Here is a 19271-nt window from a genome sequence, read left to right as displayed (position 1 = left end):
TCTGACCGAGATCCTGTATGGGATTTCTCAAGGCTTAATCTTAGATGTGCCATTGTTCCTCATATCAGAAATGATATTATGTCTGATATACGGCAAGCAGAACTAGTTCTTTTTGAAGATGACACTAGTATTGTAATCAATCCAAGTGTACATACAACAACTGAAGAAATGGTAAACAATGTTCTTAAAAGTGTCATTGACTGATTTCCTGCAACTGGTCTCTGTCTCTCAATTTTAAAAAGACAACATATTCAGTTCTGCACATCCAGAGGCACTACACCAATGGTAAGAGTGACACATTGGGGCCAAATAATAAATAGGGAAGAAATTTCAGGTGCCCATACTTATGAGAATTTAAACTGGAAAAAGAACATTTTAGAACTCTTAAAACAACTTGGTTCAATCAGTTTTGCACTTAGAATCATTGCAAATCATTAAGTAGACATATTTTTCAATTTCCATTCATTAATATGTGGAATATTTTTCTGGGTAACTAATCTTTACAAAAGAAAGTGTTTATTGTTAAAAAATGTGCCGTATGAATAATATGTGGTGCTCATCCATGATCATCTTGTAGGCATTTGTTTAAGGAGTTGGAATAAGGGTACTGTAAAGCAGTAGCCAAAACACCCATCATGAAGTTTATTATAAATGATTCTCTGGAGTTCAAAAGGAACAATGATGTACACAAATATAATACCAGAAGAAAAAAAGAGACATTCACTTGCCCACAGTAAGGTTGTTTTTAGCACAAAAAAGGTGTGCACAATGCTGCCACTACAATTTTTGATCACTTACCCGTTGATATAAAATGTCGGACAGTAAAGTAGAATTTGAAAACAAACTGACAATTCCTTCCTTTCCATCCAAGAATATCTATTATTGTAACCTATAAAAGCTGGTGGATAGAAATTACTAATTCACATCAGTAAAGATATTTTTTTTAAGTTATAAAGATTTAGTGTGCAGCCATTCTACAAATTAACTTGAGATGTGAATGCAAGATCACTCATTCCACATCATTGCAATATATCATAAAAATGATCCCTGAAACATCAAACTAACTAATTGTAATTCATGCACCAAGTACATTCAGTTCTTAACTTTCATTTCCCTGCTAGATTAGTCAATGGTCTACTTCCGCAACTGTAAGTTACGACAAACGAAACTGGTATTCTTAAGAGTTCTTCTGATAACAATAACTGTTAACCACTGACCTTTCACTATAGTAATGCCAGTTTTGTTTCATGGTATCAGTTTATAGTGTGTTATCTCTTTCAAATTCAGAAGGTGGCAGGGGTAAAATACAGGGAGCGAAAGGCTATTTACAATTTGTACAGAAACCAGATGGCAGTTATAAGAGTCGAGGGGCATGAAAGAGAAGCAGTGGTTGGGAAAGGAGTGAGACAGGGTTGTAGCCTCTCCCCGATGTTATTCAATCTGTATATTGAGCAAGCAGTAAAGGAAACAAAAGAAAAATTCGGAGTAGGTATTAAAATTCATGGAGAAGAAGTAAAAACTTTGAGGTTCGCCGATGACTTTGTAATTCTGTCAGAGACAGCAACGGACTTGGAAGAGCAGTTGAACGGAATGGACAGTGTCTTGAAAGGAGGATATAAGATGAACACCAACAAAAGCAAAACGAGGATAATGGAATGTAGTCAAATTAAATCGGGTGATGCTGAGGGGATTAGATTAGGAAATGAGACACTTAAAGTAGTAAAGGAGTTTTGCTATTTAGGGAGTAAAATAACTGATGATGGTCGAAGTAGAGAGGATATAAAATGTAGACTGGCAATGGCAAGGAAATCGTTTCTGAAGAAGAGAAATTTGTTAACATCGAGTATAGATTTAAGTGTCAGGAAGTCGTTTCTGAAAGTATTTGTATGGAGTGTAGCCATGTATGGAAGTGAAACATGGACGATAACCAGTTTGGACAAGAAGAGAATAGAAGCTTTCGAAATGTGGTGCTACAGAAGAATGCTGAAGATAAGGTGGGTAGATCACGTAACTAATGAGGAGGTATTGAATAGGATTGGGGAGAAGAGAAGTTTGTGGCACAACTTGACTAGAAGAAGGGATCGGTTGGTAGGACATGTTTTGAGGCATCAAGGGATCACAAATTTAGCATTGGAGGGCAGCGTGGAGGGTAAAAATCGTAGAGGGAGACCAAGAGATGAATACACTAAGCAGATTCAGAAGGATGTAGGGTGCAGTAGGTACTGGGAGATGAAGAAGCTTGCATAGGATAGAGTAGCATGGAGAGCTGCATCAAACTAGTCTCAGGACTGAAGACCACACAACAACAACATCTTTTCAAGGTCCAAGAAATTATACTTTTGCACAAATTTCACTGTCTGAAGATATTTATTCATTCACAGAAACAGGCCTTAGAACCCTGAAATTTACTTGCCAGTTTTCCAAATTAGAAAAATAGCTGCAGTTAGTATTTACTGTTGGTGGCATGAGATCATTACTATGACTGGATGGACAGCAAAAAATGTAGTGTGTCTGCAAAGTCCTGCTATTATTTCAAAATATCGTAACTTGGAAACTATAAGACATAAAAAACTTCATGTTCTTGTAAGAGATTTAGCTCTCAAAGCTTTTTCCTTTGTCCTTTGTTGCAGATCTGAGTTGGTGTGCACCAAAATGGCAACAACCAGGAGAAGGCACAATTATTTATCTGGTATCAACAACAGTATGGGATGGCACCACCGAAATAAACAAGCATAATGAGGTGGTTCAGAAACTTAAAAATGAAATGTCACAGACTTCCTCTGAAGTGATGTCTGCTTGGGCCTCAAGCAAATGTTGACTGAGTGCCAACAGCATTTTAGCACAGCCCCCAGCAGTCAGTTCGTTGAAGATCACATGAATTGCAGGAATTGAGCCCAACTGTACATAGTGTTACATAAGTGATCATGCCTTTTGCATACAAAGTGAAAATTGTCCAAGCATTACAGCCAAATAATCATTTTTCTGTGGCATTCATTCATGTGTTCTATGCTGTTGACCATAGATGCTGACAATGACAGCCTGAAAAAGGGCCAGTTTTCAGTTAGAGCAACATTCCAAATTTCTGGACATGTGATTTGCCACGACGTTACAATTTGGGGCTCCAAAAACTCAGACAACATACGTGAACACATCTGTGGCAGTTCAAACCTTAAAGTTTGTTTTGTTTTAATGCTCAGTAGGGTGACAGGCTCATTTTTCTTTGCAGAGAAAACCACAATGAGAAATGTCTATCTGTACATGCTTGAACAATTCCTGCTACCGCAGACTGAGAGCTGCAGCCATCCATCATCTTCCAGCATGATGGCATACCCATGTTGGAGTTTGAACATGCAGGATGTGCTAGATGACACACTTCCTTGGAGTATGAAGATGGTATCTGTTCCCAAAAGAACAGATACCACTGATGACCGTGCAGCTTCTCTAGAATGAAATGATAATTAAATCGAAACCCTTAGCTGCCGACAGGTGTTGTTGATATACATCAATGGGGACAGCTGAAAATGTGTGCCCCGACCGGGACTCGAGCGCGGGACCTCCTGCTTACATGGCAGACGCTCTATCCATCAGAGCCACCTATTAGAAACACTATGAACGTAGGCTGTGGACAGTTGGGAATGTGGGTCTCACAGGAAGTGTGCAAGGGATAAGCCCCTGCACTCGCACTATCCTCTGTGCCCTCGGTGGCTCAGGTAGATAGAGCGTCTGCCATGTAAGCAGGCGATCCAGGGTTCGAGTCTCGGTCGGGGCACACGTTTTCAGCTGTCCCCATTGATGTATATCAACAGCATCTGTCAGCAGCTAAGGGTTTCAATTTAAATATCATTACTTCCTTGGAGGTTGGTGGGTCAGAAAATCCCATCCCACGATCCTTACGATCTCCTGCTGTCATGCCATTAGACCTCTTTTTGTGGGGTTACATCAAGTAATGCATCTACGAAGGGCACCCGTAGGATAGGGAGTCTAGACCTGGGGGTATGGAATATTTTTAATATTTTGGAACATGAATGGTAGCTTGTAACTAGCCATAAGAAAGTTCCAGTTCCGCCCCTGTTAAAAACCTGAGTAATACCAACTTTTAATCACTTTCTTAAAAGGAAAACACTCCTGGCTACACTACATTTTTTCCTTTCCCTGAGAGCGGAGGCTCGATTTCTTAATCGAGTATTTTACTGCATCTCTTGGGCACAAAATGAGCTTACAGATTGCCAGACATATTTATTACAAAACTCCTATTAAACACCTCTAACAACTACAAGAAATTATAATCTGTTTAAAGGAAAATGAGAAAGATAAGCTGCATGGAAAATTAATATTTAAAACTGAAAGGAAGAGCAAGTTTTAACTCCCCACCAATGATATTAGAGGTGGAGAATAAGCTTAGATCAGACAATTACAGAGAAAGAAATTGGCCCAGCAGTTTTGAATAGAACAATCCCGGTGTTCAATCGAATTGTTGATTCAACTTTTATGCACAATATTTAGACAAACAATCTAGTCACCTTTCTTATTGTGCTGTTGTTATGCACACACGACGCCTAGGCTTAACCAGATTGTGAATTTTGCTTTTCAGAGTATGACCTGTTATTCTTTAAACCATTTTCTCAGTGTTTTCTAGTGTAATCTTAAAAATTAATGTTGAACCTCCACATCTTTTGCCCTACTGCAATTAACAAGCTTAGAAGCAATGGCAGTGGGGATCCAAACAGCACATGGGGAGGGGAAGGTGAGGAGGGGAATGGAGGAAAAACACAGAGGTCGGGGTGAAATGGTATGAGGGGGTGAAAATGGGTGAGAGTGAGGGAACGAATGTGGGAAGGGTGGAGGGGAAGGAAGGAAGAGAGGAAGAGGAAGGGTGGGTGGGATTCGGAGGAAGGGAGGGAGGAGAGACAAAAGAGGAAGAGAAAAGAGAGATAGGAGAAAAGGGATGGAGGGAGGGGAAGGACAGGACGGAGTAGAGGAAAGGTGAGAGGAGGAGACAGAAAGAAAGAAAGGGAGGGAGGAAAAGGGAAAGCAAGGATGGGGGAGGGAAAGGATGTGAGGAGGCAGAGGGAGGGAGGGGAGACAGGGAGGGAGAAGGGAGAGCAAGGAAGGGAGGAGGGGGAGTAAGAGGAAGGGAAGAATGCAGAGGGAGAAGGGGGAAGGAAGGGAGGAATGCAGAGGGAGAAGGGGGAAGGAAGGGAGGCAGAGGGCAGAGTGTAGGAGGAGGGTGAAGAGAGGATAGGGAGGAGAGAAAGGAGGGGGGAAGACAGAGGTGTTGGTTGAGGGGGGGGGGGATGGAGGAGGGGGAGAGGGAGAGAGGGGGGGATGGAGGGGGGGAGAGGGAAAGAGGGGGGAGGGAGGGAGAGGGGGGAGGGAGAGGGGGGAGGGAGGGGGAGAGGGAGAGGGAGAGAGAGAGAGAGAGAGAGAGAGAGAGAGAGAGAGAGAGAGAGACTAGTGTTTTCTTCAGTAGCACAAAACTGGATAGTGTTCTCTCTTTAGTAGCAACAAAACCGGAGACAACTGTTTACTGGTATCGCTCGAAGTACATTAACATTTGCTGTTCATCGGAAGGCGGAGGCAGATTTCCCTTGTCCCATTACCATACACATGTTCTTTATAGTATATAAATTTCTCATGGGTTTCAATGTGTGTACACTTATTCCACAGATGCAGCAGTCTCATGGGCCTTTATGGTAAAGTTGTACTTTCTCCAACACTCCAATGAAATGCGTATATTGTACTATATTTTTGTCATGGGCATCTGCCACTGTATCAAGAACGAATCTATTTGGTATCTAAGTGTATTTAGACTGTTCCTAAGACATCAGTCCCAAAAATTTCCAAGCACTGAGGTTGGTCTCATTGTAACCACTGACTTGACTACCAAAAGCAGGATACTCTTCTTTTCCTTTTGAAAATTTGTAAGTATGTTATGAAACAATTATTTCGACCACAGAAACTGTTTTATTACATATTTGGTGACATAAATATATCAAAACGTGAAGAGCAAACAACTCGCACATTACAAAAACATGTATGATGTCGGACTTGACTTTACATTCCATAATATGGAAGGGAGAATGTTTTGGAAACGTAGGAAATGGTTCCTCCTCACAATAGTATGATACTTCCATAAATTAAACTTGCCTTTCTTGCATTCACACCATTTACAAAACATTTTATAATTTGTCTGATGGTCCCTTGCAGCTGTTAGGGGCTACAACCCCATAAGGCTGGCTGGCTGGCTCTCTCTCTCTCTCTCTCTCTCTCTCTCTCTCTCTCCGCCACCCTTTCGGCCTGCGGATTTTCGTTTGAAATATTCGACACTGCGGCTAATCAGACTTTGCGTTTCAAGCAATACCAGAGTATTTGAATGGAAGGTAACAACGATAAGTTAAATTTAGTTCTTGAACTTTCCAATTTGGAGAAAGACTTGGAAAGATAAGACCATGCCTCACTGAACGAACAATCCTGACATTAGCCAGAAGTAATTTGTGGAAAAGACCGAAAGCCGTAATCGGAATGCTGAAATGGGGCTTTGTATAACGTTCCTTCTCGAATAGGAATCGAGAGGTATGAAACGTCGTCTCTCCGTCTAACCGAATATGCATTCTGTTTTATACATCCTAGCACTCAAAAGTGTTGAATTTTTGATGCAAAACGCGATCGAATAAGAACTACACATATTCTTGTAGCGACCTACTTCCACTTTCAATACTCAGTGCTAAAGCTAATGTCACTTCGTTACCCGCAACAGAAATACTGCCTGACAACACGAAGTTTAAAAAAACAAACTGCCGACTGTTTAAATGTTGTCGCGATATTCTGTTTCGCATAACAATACAAAACTTTACATTTCGTTAATTTTGTCTTGCCCCATAGCTAAAGAACTAATGTTACGTTAGCTTAGTACAAAATTAGAATTGAGCTCCTAACTACTTGTTCCTTTCATATTTTTTTCTTTCATTACGTTTTGTGAACTAAGTACTGCCATGCTGATCGAACGGTGTATATGATGTAGATAACAGGTAAGGGTATATAATTATGAGGTCCGGATCATGCGAATATTTTTCAGTGTTAGTGGTGGAAGGCGGTGTTATTATTTTGATTACCTAAACTTCGTACAATTCAATAGTACTTGGTTACTGCACAGACGACTGAAATAAAATATCACTGCTGGTGTTAAACGCCTGGAAATTCTTGGTTAAAACCCTACGCTGTTTCAGGATAGGATGTGGTCTGTATTTTCGAAATTTCAAACAAGGTGATTTTTAGAACAGCCTGTGTATTGGATATTTCTAAATAATTGATAATTTGGGACCATTTCGGTCGTAGTATAGTAATTTGACGTTTGGACGTGCTGGTGCTACTTACATATCACTGAATTGCCTGTATGTAGCGCCAATCCCGCTGTCGACGGCGGCCTTAGAAAACCGCTGCCAGTCTCTTACGTGAACCATGAATGCGAATGAGCCACAACCCGCGGTGCTGTTTTGCTGATGATGAAGACAGCAATATGCAATTGGTTGCCAAAACATTGCCAGCTCACGATTTGGAGTCATAATAAATATTGAAGTTACGCCACATACCTCGGACGTTCGCTTGTCCGAGCGCGCTCCATTGTCAGAGACGTCTTGTCAGCAACTCGAATACTGACGCCAGTTTGCACGCTTCAGCGATACTGCCAGAATATTAAGGGATTTAAAATTCGAAAAAGAAGAAAATAATAATAAAGACAACTCTGATTATATTACGCCACGTACGACTGAATAATCAACATGAGTTCAATCCTGAGCTTAAAAAAACGCAATACATCCTTTTGTTTTTGAAAGGCGTTCTCATTGGTTGCGATGTATTACTTTACCCAGACAATTTTTAGTGGAGTAAAACAGGCTTATGGGAAAAGATACCAGTGCTATGGTTTGCAGATGTCATAGGCATCCTGACCATATGTAAAGTAGACTTCGACTTGCTGACTATAAATTCTATAGTCAAAAATGAAACAAAGTAAAGACGAAAATGACGGATAGGAATAAAACACGTTAAAATTGAAAATTGGGAAAGAATTAAACTGTATATGAATGATGCCGAAGGCTTTCTTCAACGAATGAACTACTCTGTTATGAAGTGTTGACATGTAACAAAGAAATATTTTTCCTGAAGTGTAGTGCCTGAGTAGAGCACTGTACAGAAGCATACTGTTAGTTTTGTGTTGTTCCGGATGAAGGGAAGGGAAAGAGCAAAACCCGATACCAGTACATAGCCACCTTCACATGAATAGTGGGAAGGGGTCAGCTGAGCTAAATGATCCCATCTGACGGGTGGATCACCATCAACAGTATCACATGCCTTCATGAGACACTGCAATTCAGGACATTGGTGTAAAGACTGCAGATCAGAAACTGCATGCAACTACCTCTCCTCTACATGCCAGCCAAATACTGGTAGAAAAAATTATCCAGTACCATGATTTTGAGTCGAGTGCCACTGTATGGCTGTGTGTTAGTGACTTTAGCTACAGAGGGGGAGGGGGAGGGTGTATTTACACTATGTACAGAAAATAAGATCCCATATATTTGCTCCCAATACCGGCATCTTTTTTTCTTCTTACTAAGGTGGCTACAGAAATCTCAACAGAATGCAATGTAAACAGTGGTTGGTTGGTTGTTTCGGGGAAGGTGACCAGACGGCGAAGACATCGGTCTCATTGGATTAGGGAAGGACGGGGAAGGAAGTCGGCCGTGCCCTTTGAAAGGAACCATCCCGGCATTTGCCTGGAGCGATTTAGGGAAATCTCTGTAAACAGTGTTTGTACACCTAATACAGGACTGGTCTTGCCACATAGGTGAAACAGACAGCCACTTATGGCCAAAAATTCAGGAGGTGGCACAATTCAGGTAGAAATTCAGAAAATTTAAACAAACTAGGATTAATCCTTATGATATTGTCAATGATTTTGACCCCCTGACCAGCATAATAAATATACTTTTGAATCATCACTCTTGTGATCACACAAGTGACAGTCACATACAAGCCCATTCGAACATGAATGAAGAAAGGTTAGATCATAAGATAATAAGATCATTAATGATGGAGTACAAACTGAGATGATATACAACAAGGTAGGTCTACAGAGGGAAAATAACATGGGTCATCAATGCCCTGTTAGCTGGATCAGTCAGCAAGACCCTAATTATATCTGGCACCTCTACTCAGGTTTGAAAATGGAACATCTGATAATTTTCTGTTCATCTTTTTACTAACAAAAATGCAATATTTATGTCCTTACACATTCACAGCCATAGTCAGATCCCATAAAATTCTTCTACATTGCGCACTGTGTCATGTTGTAAAATGTTGTGGCACTACAACATGTGGCATTCATCAGGATTTGTATTATAAAACGTGTCATTTAGAGAAGAAGGAAAAACAAACTTATAACCTAAATGTGACAAGACAGTATTCTGAGAATGCTTCCTGACCCCTTCCTTCAACCTCACATACTCTGCCATATATTATTTTCTGTTCAAAAATCTAAAATGTGCACAGCCCAGCTGTTGATTTTCCTGCAATCTGAAGAGCGATAAGTGATCTGCAATTCTTTTGTCTCATATCAATAAGTAGACTTAAGTTGAAGTAGTGTAATTATATTTTTGTATTTCTCTGTGAGACTTACGCAGGGCTATGACATGTGATTGTGTATTTGCAAAATAGTTCCCATTATTTGTGAACACAGAACTCATTAGGAGATGACAATGCAAAATATTAAAACAGTTCTTGTGACCTCTGAAATTACAATTTTAACGCTGGGACTACATCCTACCTTACACAGCAAATTACTAATAAAGAATCAGATTAGGAGAGTGAGAAACAAGGAAACTCCTTGAACTACACACACACACACACACACACACACACACACACACACACACACGACTGACTTACAAATAACATTTTGTATCAGAATTCCTTGGGAATAAGATATGGTCATCTCACTCCTGAAAGCACCATATTCGTCTCAGGCTCAAAAATACACCTAGTATACGATCTATAAAAGAAAAGCACTAATCATGTACTCGTAGCAAAATGTGACCCCCACTGGTTCCATGTCCAATCCGTTTCCTGTAGAATAGCTGGGAAAATATATTTGGACATAATGTCACTGCCTTACCTCCACGTGATAGCTGAGGGTTAGTCAATATGTATGGAATATTGTTCCTTGTAATCCCATAATTCTGACATTTTGTTAGTATTCTTTGGTCTTGCTCTTCATCTTCAAAAATTAGATCTAACAAATTCTTAATTCAGACATAATGTAAACAATAAAATATCAAAATTGTGACTTTTGTTGTTGTTGTAGGGCTTAAAAGCTGGCTCCAGCTGTACCTATTATGCACCAGCAGAGCACCAAGTTAGGTAGTTAGCTTTTCCTGTTTTCGTTTAATTCTTAAATTCCATGTGTTTTTTTATATTTAAGAGGCGTAATATCATGTTTTCGTAACTGTAAAGTGTAGTTTCTGTCAGCCTGTAGGGAGCACAGTTGTTATTCGTTTGTTTGTTTTGAAGACGGGGTGTATACGACCCGGGACATCCGGGAAAAACCCGGGAATTTTTTCATCCGGGAGAAAACTGGGAAAAACCCGAAAATTTTTCGGAATTCCGGGAATTTTTCGTTGTTTTAGATTTCAGTTAAATTTTTGTAATTTTGACTGCAGAATTGATTCTCCAGCAAAGAATGTTATTGTATCCTGCTACTGGAGAATGATACTGCAGCAATAAAATATAAACGAGAAGGAAAAAGTAAAACTTTAGTGGCAAAGGAAATGTGCAATTTACAACAACAAAAAACCGTGTACGCACAAGCGTCTGCAAATAGCAAAAATATGTCAAAGGCCTTAGGGCGCAGACTGTAATTTTTCGTAACAATAAACTGCTTGCTATGAGCATGACGTCACAACTGTTCACATTAGGTTCGTTTGACCAATTGCCAGCGGTCTGTTGCGCATGCGCATTTGACCCGTGTACAAGCAGTACTGTATCGGTAGTAGCAGCAAGCAGCCAGATGCAAACGAGAAAAATTTTTCTCGCGCGCCCTAGCTGCCAGATTCACGCTTGCACAGAGTTGTCTGAGTTGTAGTGGGGAGGGGGTTAACCTCCACCTGACCCGTGTTTATGTTTAGTGATTTCACTGCTTCTCTTCGTGTACAGCTCCCACGTCAAATGAAAACAAATCGGATTTCTGTGGCCGGGATCTACCAAGTGAATTAAAATACATTCACATTATTACGGAGGGCAAAAATATATTATTAATTTCAGTTTTCTGATTTTATTTTATTTCCAAGTTAGTAGCAGTCAAGTATTAATCGCCTTGCAGAACAGTGAAGTTATTTTTGCAAGTTTGCTAAAGAAATTTGGCTTTATTAATCTTTCCGCCGAGGCAATCATTTTATTTGAAACGAAGTGTTTCATTCTACAGTATTGGCTAGTTCGAACTGTTCGCTGAATTGCAAATGCAATTTCAAGTGCATGATATTATCTTCTGCCATATATGGCATTATGCCATAATAAAGAACCAAAAATGAGATCGTAGAGTACTGGTACTCCAAGAAAATATACATCCCAAAAACCACAGTGAAAAGCTAATATCATATGGGAACTACTTCATTGTGAATCTGGAAAAAAGCCAATTTGCACTTCAAGCCGAATTATGCATTTTAGTATGGTTTACGAAATTCCGATGCTCTTTGGAGTATCCTCTGATGCACTGTTTCTTTTATGGTGTAATGTAAGCTCTCTTAGTGCTTTATACACACGAACATACGGGCTTCCTACACCACTGCAGTTGCACACGCGCAATAATGCCTGTTTTCTGGCGCTCTCTGGCAACTGGAAAATTGAACCTATTTCTAACAGTCTCCGGATAGTATTGCGAACGGTGGTTAGAAAAGCGTTACTTTCAAAGTAAATTTCTTTTTACGCAAGATGAATTATGTTACGTGTGAGAAAGTGGGATGGATATCTAAACCACAGAGCGTTCGAAACTGAACAGTTTGAGGACCAGCCACTTACAAGAATTTCGAGCCGAGACATTTATGTCATAATTTTAAATTTACTGGCACATTTGTGTGATGTGTCAAAGTATAACACACGCAAAAAAGATCAATATTACATGTGAAAGCTTAACTTCTGTTGTAGCGTGTTAATCGTAGAGACTAACATTAAATGTGAAATCTTAGCTTTTCTTGTAGATATACGGTACTGTGTACATTAATGTAAACCGTTAACTTTTCCTCTTGCGTGTTCGCGCTATGTAACCAGTGATCTCGCTATTGGCTGACTGCGGCTTGAGATATGACTTGCTTACAAAAGGACATCGCAACCTCGGTTTCAAAACGCTACGGAAACTAACGCGCTGTGTTTGGTGCAATTCGAATTTGTACTTTCGTAATACGAAAATATGCAGCGTATATGTTGCTGCAAACCAAAGGTCTTCCCAAAACTTCTCTCTCTTTTTTTTTTTTATTAAAAGTCTCTCCAAAACTTCTTTGCCCCGTCTTTTTTTTCCGGGAAGTTCCATGCAATTGTATAAAACGTTAACCATTCAAAGGATTGATACGTTTTACAGTTCCAAGGGAAATTCTACGGAAAACCTACTGTCACTTAGCACAGAAAAAGTGTATTTTCGCCCGGGAAAAAGTATATTTTTTATACGGGATATCCGGGAGAAATCCGGGAATTTTTTTTCCTTGTCCCCGTATACACCCTGGAAGAGCAAGCAACTGTTCGTTTCAGTCTAGTCAGTCAGTTAGCTTCCATCGCACCAGCACTGCAGCAAGTTACATATTTAGCTTTTTTTCATACTTTAGTTCTTAAATTCTGTGTGTGATTTTGTGTTTAAGAGGCGTAATCTCACACTTTAGTAACTGTGCAGACTCGCAAAGTCTGGAGCAAAGTTGTTATTTGTTTTGAATGGCCCAGGATGGCTCTGTAAGGCATCAACCACTGTCAGTGACAGTGACATGTCAGGAGGGTAGCAAATTGCATATCTGAGTTTCTCTGTGTGCTGTTAAAGTTTATTTCTTAAGCTAGTTTTGCTGGAATGGGTAGGGTGTGTCCATGTTCTGTGCAGATGCAGGAGGAGTTTGCAAACAGCTAATGGCACTTTTGGCTACGGTCAGCTGTCTTCATGTGGCTGCCTCACGGTGTGATGGAGAATCTGGCCATCACATGGTACAGCTCAGATGTTGCTTGCTTCACCTGCTCCACTGTTGAGGCAACTTCCAGTCAAATCAATGCAGTGGATCCACCACCAATGCAAGGTGACTGACGGATGGTAACACATTCACGTCACCCGACTTGAAGAGTCATTGTGAGGCTTGCCGTCTAGCCTAACCCATTCACCCTGTGAATGGACAGGTGGCCACTCTTTCAGCAGAGGCCAAGAAGGTACACATGGAGAGGGCTTTGCTAGTTACTGGGAGCACCAATGTTAGTGCCATATGGAGTCCATTAGGGAAACAGTATACAGGGCCAGAAAGAAATCCAATGTGCATTTGTATGTCTGTCGGGTATCCTCATCCAAGATGTGGAGGAGGCCTTGCCTACAGCTACTGGGTGTGCAGGGTACAATCATCTGCAAGTTGTGGCTTAGTGTCAGCACCAGTGATATTTGTTGCTTGGGTTGTAAGGCCATTGTCAGTTCATACGGACAAGTGGTATGAGTGATAAACACTGATGGTCTCAAGTGCAGTGTGCAATCAGAGCTCACAATTTGCATCACTATTCCCAGATTTGAGTTGGGTCCCTTGGTTAGAAGCTTAGTGGAGGGTCTTGGCCAAAGGCTTCATCAACTTTGTGGTGGTCTTGGCTGCAAATTTATGGACCTGTGCTATCAGGTGGAGAGTTGCAGGACTCCTACTGATAGGTCAGGGGTGCACTGCACTCGAGTAGCAGAGTGCATGTGGAGTGCACATGGGGTTTTTCAGGGAATGCCGCATTTTAAGGTGCCGTACTCTCATGTACACTAGTCAGTCATCACACAGATAACAAGATTAGACCATGTCAGTGTAAAGACAATTCAACAGTCAATATTTTATCTGTAAATTACTGAAGTGTTTGTAGCGATTTTCCCAAACTTACTGCCGTACAGGAAGTTTCTCGTGCCAAAATTATTCTTGGGAACAAGAGCTGGCTGAAATCTGAAGTAGGAAGCTCTAAAATATTTAGTGTGTTCTAGGAAATGTATTGAAAAGACATTAGGTGGCACAGGAGAGGGAGTGTTCATGGCAGTCATAAAAATATTCTCTGTACTGATGTCAAATTTAAGTGAAACTGTAAAGTTGCCAATGTGTGTTTAAGAGGTTTAGGTGAAATCAAACTAATTGCTGGATGTTTTTACTGGCCACCCGATTCCGCCATGACAGTTTTAGAATAATTCAAAGAAAGTCTATGCTTGGCAGTGTGCAAATATACAGATCATGCAATATTAGTTTGAGCCAACTTCAACCTACTGAGTGTAGACTGGGACATCTATGATTCATTGCAGAGGGTATGGTCAGGCAGTCTTGTGAAGTACAAGAGTGGTTTGAAAAGTTCTTGGAATCACCTGAGAGGTCAGCACTAGTGCAACAAGTTGTTCATGTGATACTCATTGGACTGTTGCCTGTAAACACGTGACACATCAGTGCTCTTGGAAGAGAGTTGTGGCGGTGACATGACCCTGTTGTTGTTCCTGCGAAGTGATTTGTGAAGATGGAAAAAAAAAAAAAATCGAGATTTGAGCAGTGATTAAGCACTTCAAAAAGGAATGATATTCATGCTGATATACAGAATACACTGGGGGACTCTGTTTCTTCATATTCAACTGTTGCCAAGTGCAAAAAATGAATTTAAATTTGGTCATGAGAGCTTAGATGATGATCTGCGCAGTGGTCAGCCAAGATGTGTCATTACTCCAGAAGTCATTGCAAAAGTACACAAAATGATCATGGAGGATCACCAATTGAAAGTGCATGAAATTGCCCATGCTTTCCAGATGTCATCTGAAAGGGTATATCACATTTTAACTGTAGAATTAGAAATGAAAAAATTATCTGCAAGACAGGTGCCGCGACTCTTGACGCTGGATCAAAATCGTGTGCCATCGCCATGGCAAAATTACATGAACTAACGTATGAATTGTTGCCACAACCACATTATTCACTCGATATGGCTCTGTCAGACCTCCATCTCTTCCCAAAACTGATCATTTTTCTTGGAAGGACGAAGAATTGATAGCTGGAGTTACAAATATTTTGCAAGCCTGGAAGAAACTCATTTCTGAGATGGGATCAAGGCACTGGAACATCATTGGACCAAATGCATTAATCTACAAGGAGACTACACTGAAAAATACAAAAAGTTTCGGTGATTATTTCTGTTCCGTTCCAAGAACTTTCCAAACCACCCTCATATTCTTGAAAATGTGTTCCAAAAAGTGTCTTGAACAACTAGTTTGAGACTGACACACACTGGAAATGTTTTAGAACTCATAGTTACAAATAGGACTGACCTTATCGATGGTGTCAGCATAGAGATCGGGATTAGTGATAATGATATCATAGTGATGATGATTACTAAAATAAATGAATCGATCAAAAAGACTAGGAGAGTATTTTTGCTAGATAGAGCAAATGTGCAGTTGTTAACATCCTACTTAAGAAAATGAACATCATTTAGTTCCAGTATGATCGAGGTACTTAAGAAAATGAACATCATTTAGTTCCAGTATGATCGAGGTAAAGGAATTATGGGTAAAATTTACACAAATTGTAATTTGTGCTCTGGAGACGTCTGTGCCGAGGATGGAAAATAGTGATCATGTTTTAAAAACAAAACTAAAAATTTCTGAGAAAGCAAAGTGTGATGCATTATCATTTCAAAAGAGAACACGCAAATGATGACAGGCAAAAGGTAGTAAACATTTCTGGGTCTGTAAAGAGAGCAATACATGAAACATACAACCGCTAACCACTGTCTTACCTTAGCAAAAGATTTTGCCAAGAACCTAACAAAATTCTGGTCCTTCGTAAAATTGTTAAGCAGCTCAATGGCTTTTATTGAGGCACTCTCTGATCAGTCTGGTGTGGCAATAGAAGACAGCAAATGGAAAGCTGAAGTTTTAAATTTCCCATTTAAGAAATCATCACACAGGAGGCTCGTTTGAATGTACTGTTGTTTCATCATCGCACAGACTCCCACATGGAGGACATAGTAATAGGCATCTCTGGTGTATAGAGAAACAACTAAAACAGTTGAAGACAAGTAAACTACCTGGTCTGGATGGAATCCCAATTCAGGTTTACATAGAGTACAGCATTGGTCCATTACTTGGTTTGGATTTATTGCGAAACTCTTGACCAGTGCCAAGTCCCAAGTGACTCCAAAAAACCGCACTTGAAACTTGTATGTAAGAAATTATAGACCCATATTCTTAACATCAGTTTGCTGTAGATTTTTGAACATACTCTCAGTCTGAATATAATAGATTTCCTTGAGATGGAAAGCTTATGTCTACTAATCAGCATGCTTTTGGAAAGCATCATTTGTGGGAAACAATTTGCCCTTTTCTCACATGATATCTGCAAACCAAGGATGAAAGGCAACAAGCAGGTTCCGTATTCGTAGATTTCCGAAAAGCATTTGAAACAATGTCCCACTGGAATGTTGATGAAGATACAAGCTTTCTCTTACTATTTGTAATACAGGAGCTTGTGGAATATGTATGTAGATGAGACTGTAGAGAATGGAAGCACCAAATATACTGACAGTGAGTTTCCATAAGAATCTATGTAGATAAATAATCTGATGGACAGGGTTAGCAGCAATCTGTGGCTGTTTGCCAATGGTGCTGTGGCGTATGGGAAGGTGTCATCATTGAGTGACTGTTAGATGATACAAGATGACTTAGACAAAATTTCTAGTTGGTATGATGAATGGTAGCTAACTCTAAATATAGAAAAATGTAATTTAATGCAGGTGAGTAGGAGAAACAATCCTGGAACGGTCAAATACAGAATTAGTGTGCTGCTTGAAACAGACATGTCAATTAAATATTTAGGCATAATGTTGCAAAGTGATATGAAATGGGACAGGCATGTAAGAATTATAGTAGGGAAGACAAATAGTTGACTTAGTTTATTGGAAGAATTTGAGGAAAGCAGACCACATATAGAAGAGTGCAACCCAGTCTTGAGAACTGCTCAAATGTCTGGAATCCCCACCACGTCTGATTAAAGGAAGACATAACAGCAATTCAAAGGCAGTCTGCTAGATTTGCTACCAGTAAATCTGATCAATACGCAAGTATGTTGGAAATGCTTTGGGAGCTGAAATGGGAATTCCTGGAGGGCGGAAGTTTGCTCCCCCCCCCTCCCCCCCCCCCCCCCAGAGAGATTAGGGCTTGTACGGAAACATATACACAGTCACAGTGAAGTATGTATGTAGAAGAGACTGTAGAAAATAGGAGCACCAAATATACTAGTTAACAAAGTCAGCAATCTACCTATAGCTGTGACTGATTTCATACACACGATGTTACAGCACAACAGCTGCTAAGATTTCTGTACTTGTGATAAGAAAAAAAAAAAAAAAAAAAAAAAAATGTGAATAATGAGAGTGAATATAAGGACTTATACTTCGTTTATGCACTGATGAGTCAAGACACCATGACTGCCTACTTAACAGTGTGTTGTTCCACCTTTAGGAATGCAATACCACAGTGTTTTCGTGTGTTTATCATCTCTGACAAGTTCTTGGTAGTTTTCCGGAGATATGTAGCACCAGATGCCTGTGTACAGATGACGCAATACCTACAAGTAATGGGCTGGTGGTATGTGTGTGGGGCGCTGGTGTCTGATAGTGTCCCAGATGTGTTCCACTGTGCTCACATCTGTTGAATTTAGTGATCAAGACAAAGATGCGAGTTCATTACATGCTCCTCAATTGTGAAGTGCAAGAGTTATCCTGCTGGAAGACGTCACTGCGTGGGGAAGACAACAAGCATGGAGGCCTGCAGATGTTCCTTAACCCTAAAGTTCACCTAATCCTCAGCTATCACAGTGCCTTTGATTACAACCAAAGGTCTAATGGAAGTCCATGTAAATGTTCCTGACAGCATAACAACATATTTACCAGACTGCATCTGTGGTATGGTGCATGTTTTGAGCAGCCATTTGCCTGGATGACAAAGTATAAGTATCTAGTGATGACTATTGATCTGGTGTACAAGAAACATGATTCATCCAACCAGGCAACACGTTTCCATTGATCCACAATCCACTTTTGATGGTCCCGTGCCAACTGCAGTTGAGAATGTCATTGGGCCAATATGGGAACACACATAGGTCGTCTGCCATGGGGGCTCCTGTTCAACAATGTGCATGGAGTGGATTGCTCCGAAACCACTTATGCATGCAGCAGCACTGCACTCTCTCATCAGATCTGCCACAGATCACCACCTATCCTGCTTTACAGAGAGGGAAAGCCTCCAACCTCAATGTTCTGTGTTAAGGTCTGGATGTCCAACACCTTATTGCCTACTTACGGTTCCACCATCCTTGAACCCCTTTTCATGGATGTTTTTAGCATGCAAAATGCTTCACCATTTCTGAGGTATTTGTTCCCAGGAGATAGATGACGACAATCTGCCCTTTGTCCAAGTTGCTTACATCAGTGCATTTCTACCCATTTGGGATCCATAACATGGACAGAATGATTCCCCATTCATCTTTGCTACGGTTACACATTTTCCTTAGCACAACACATGATCACAACATCAACCGGTGGCATTCAGTCTCACAGCGGGCAGTGGTCATAATGTTTAAAAAAAAAGGCTCTAAGGCCTATGGGACTTAACATCTGAGGTCATCAGTCCCCTAGAACATAGAACTACTTAAACCTAACTAACCTAAGGACATCACACACATATCCATGCCCAAGGAAGGATTCGAATCTGTGACTGTGGCAGCAGTGCGGTCCTGGACTGAAGCGCCTATAACTGCTTGACCACAGTGGCCAGCTAATGTTTTCACTGGTCAGTGTATAGTGTTAACCTAAAGGCATACTTACTGTAGGTGGGTGTGAAACTAACAGAAATTTGAAAAAAAAAGTAACTGTGACAACAGTGGCTAGCTGCTTCAAATTCCTTCCCCATAACAACCATCAGTCACAGTGTCCTTAAACCATAATGGAGAAAATAATGCAAACTACATTGTATTTATGTATTCATTAAC

General features: G+C 40.4%; 1 protein-coding gene and 1 long non-coding RNA gene across 2 annotated transcripts in view; one reads left to right on the top strand and one right to left on the bottom strand.

Moving 5' to 3' along the window:
- LOC126480711 (uncharacterized) overlaps positions 1-3174 on the top strand; it is a 41136-nt gene extending 37962 nt beyond the window's left edge. The window contains exon 2 of the long non-coding RNA XR_007587458.1: positions 2631-3174. This is a non-coding gene — a long non-coding RNA (uncharacterized LOC126480711). The remainder of the gene's footprint in view (positions 1-2630) is intronic.
- The window catches only part of LOC126480710 (uncharacterized), a 231456-nt gene that overhangs the window by 197986 nt on the left and 14199 nt on the right, over positions 1-19271 (bottom strand). The window lies entirely within an intron of this gene.

The sequence above is a fragment of the Schistocerca serialis genome, chromosome 5, assembly GCF_023864345.2.
Source record: "Schistocerca serialis cubense isolate TAMUIC-IGC-003099 chromosome 5, iqSchSeri2.2, whole genome shotgun sequence".
Taxonomy (NCBI): domain Eukaryota; kingdom Metazoa; phylum Arthropoda; class Insecta; order Orthoptera; family Acrididae; genus Schistocerca; species Schistocerca serialis.
The sequence above is the reverse complement of the archived record's forward strand: the minus strand, read 5'-3'. Positions and strand labels throughout refer to the sequence as shown.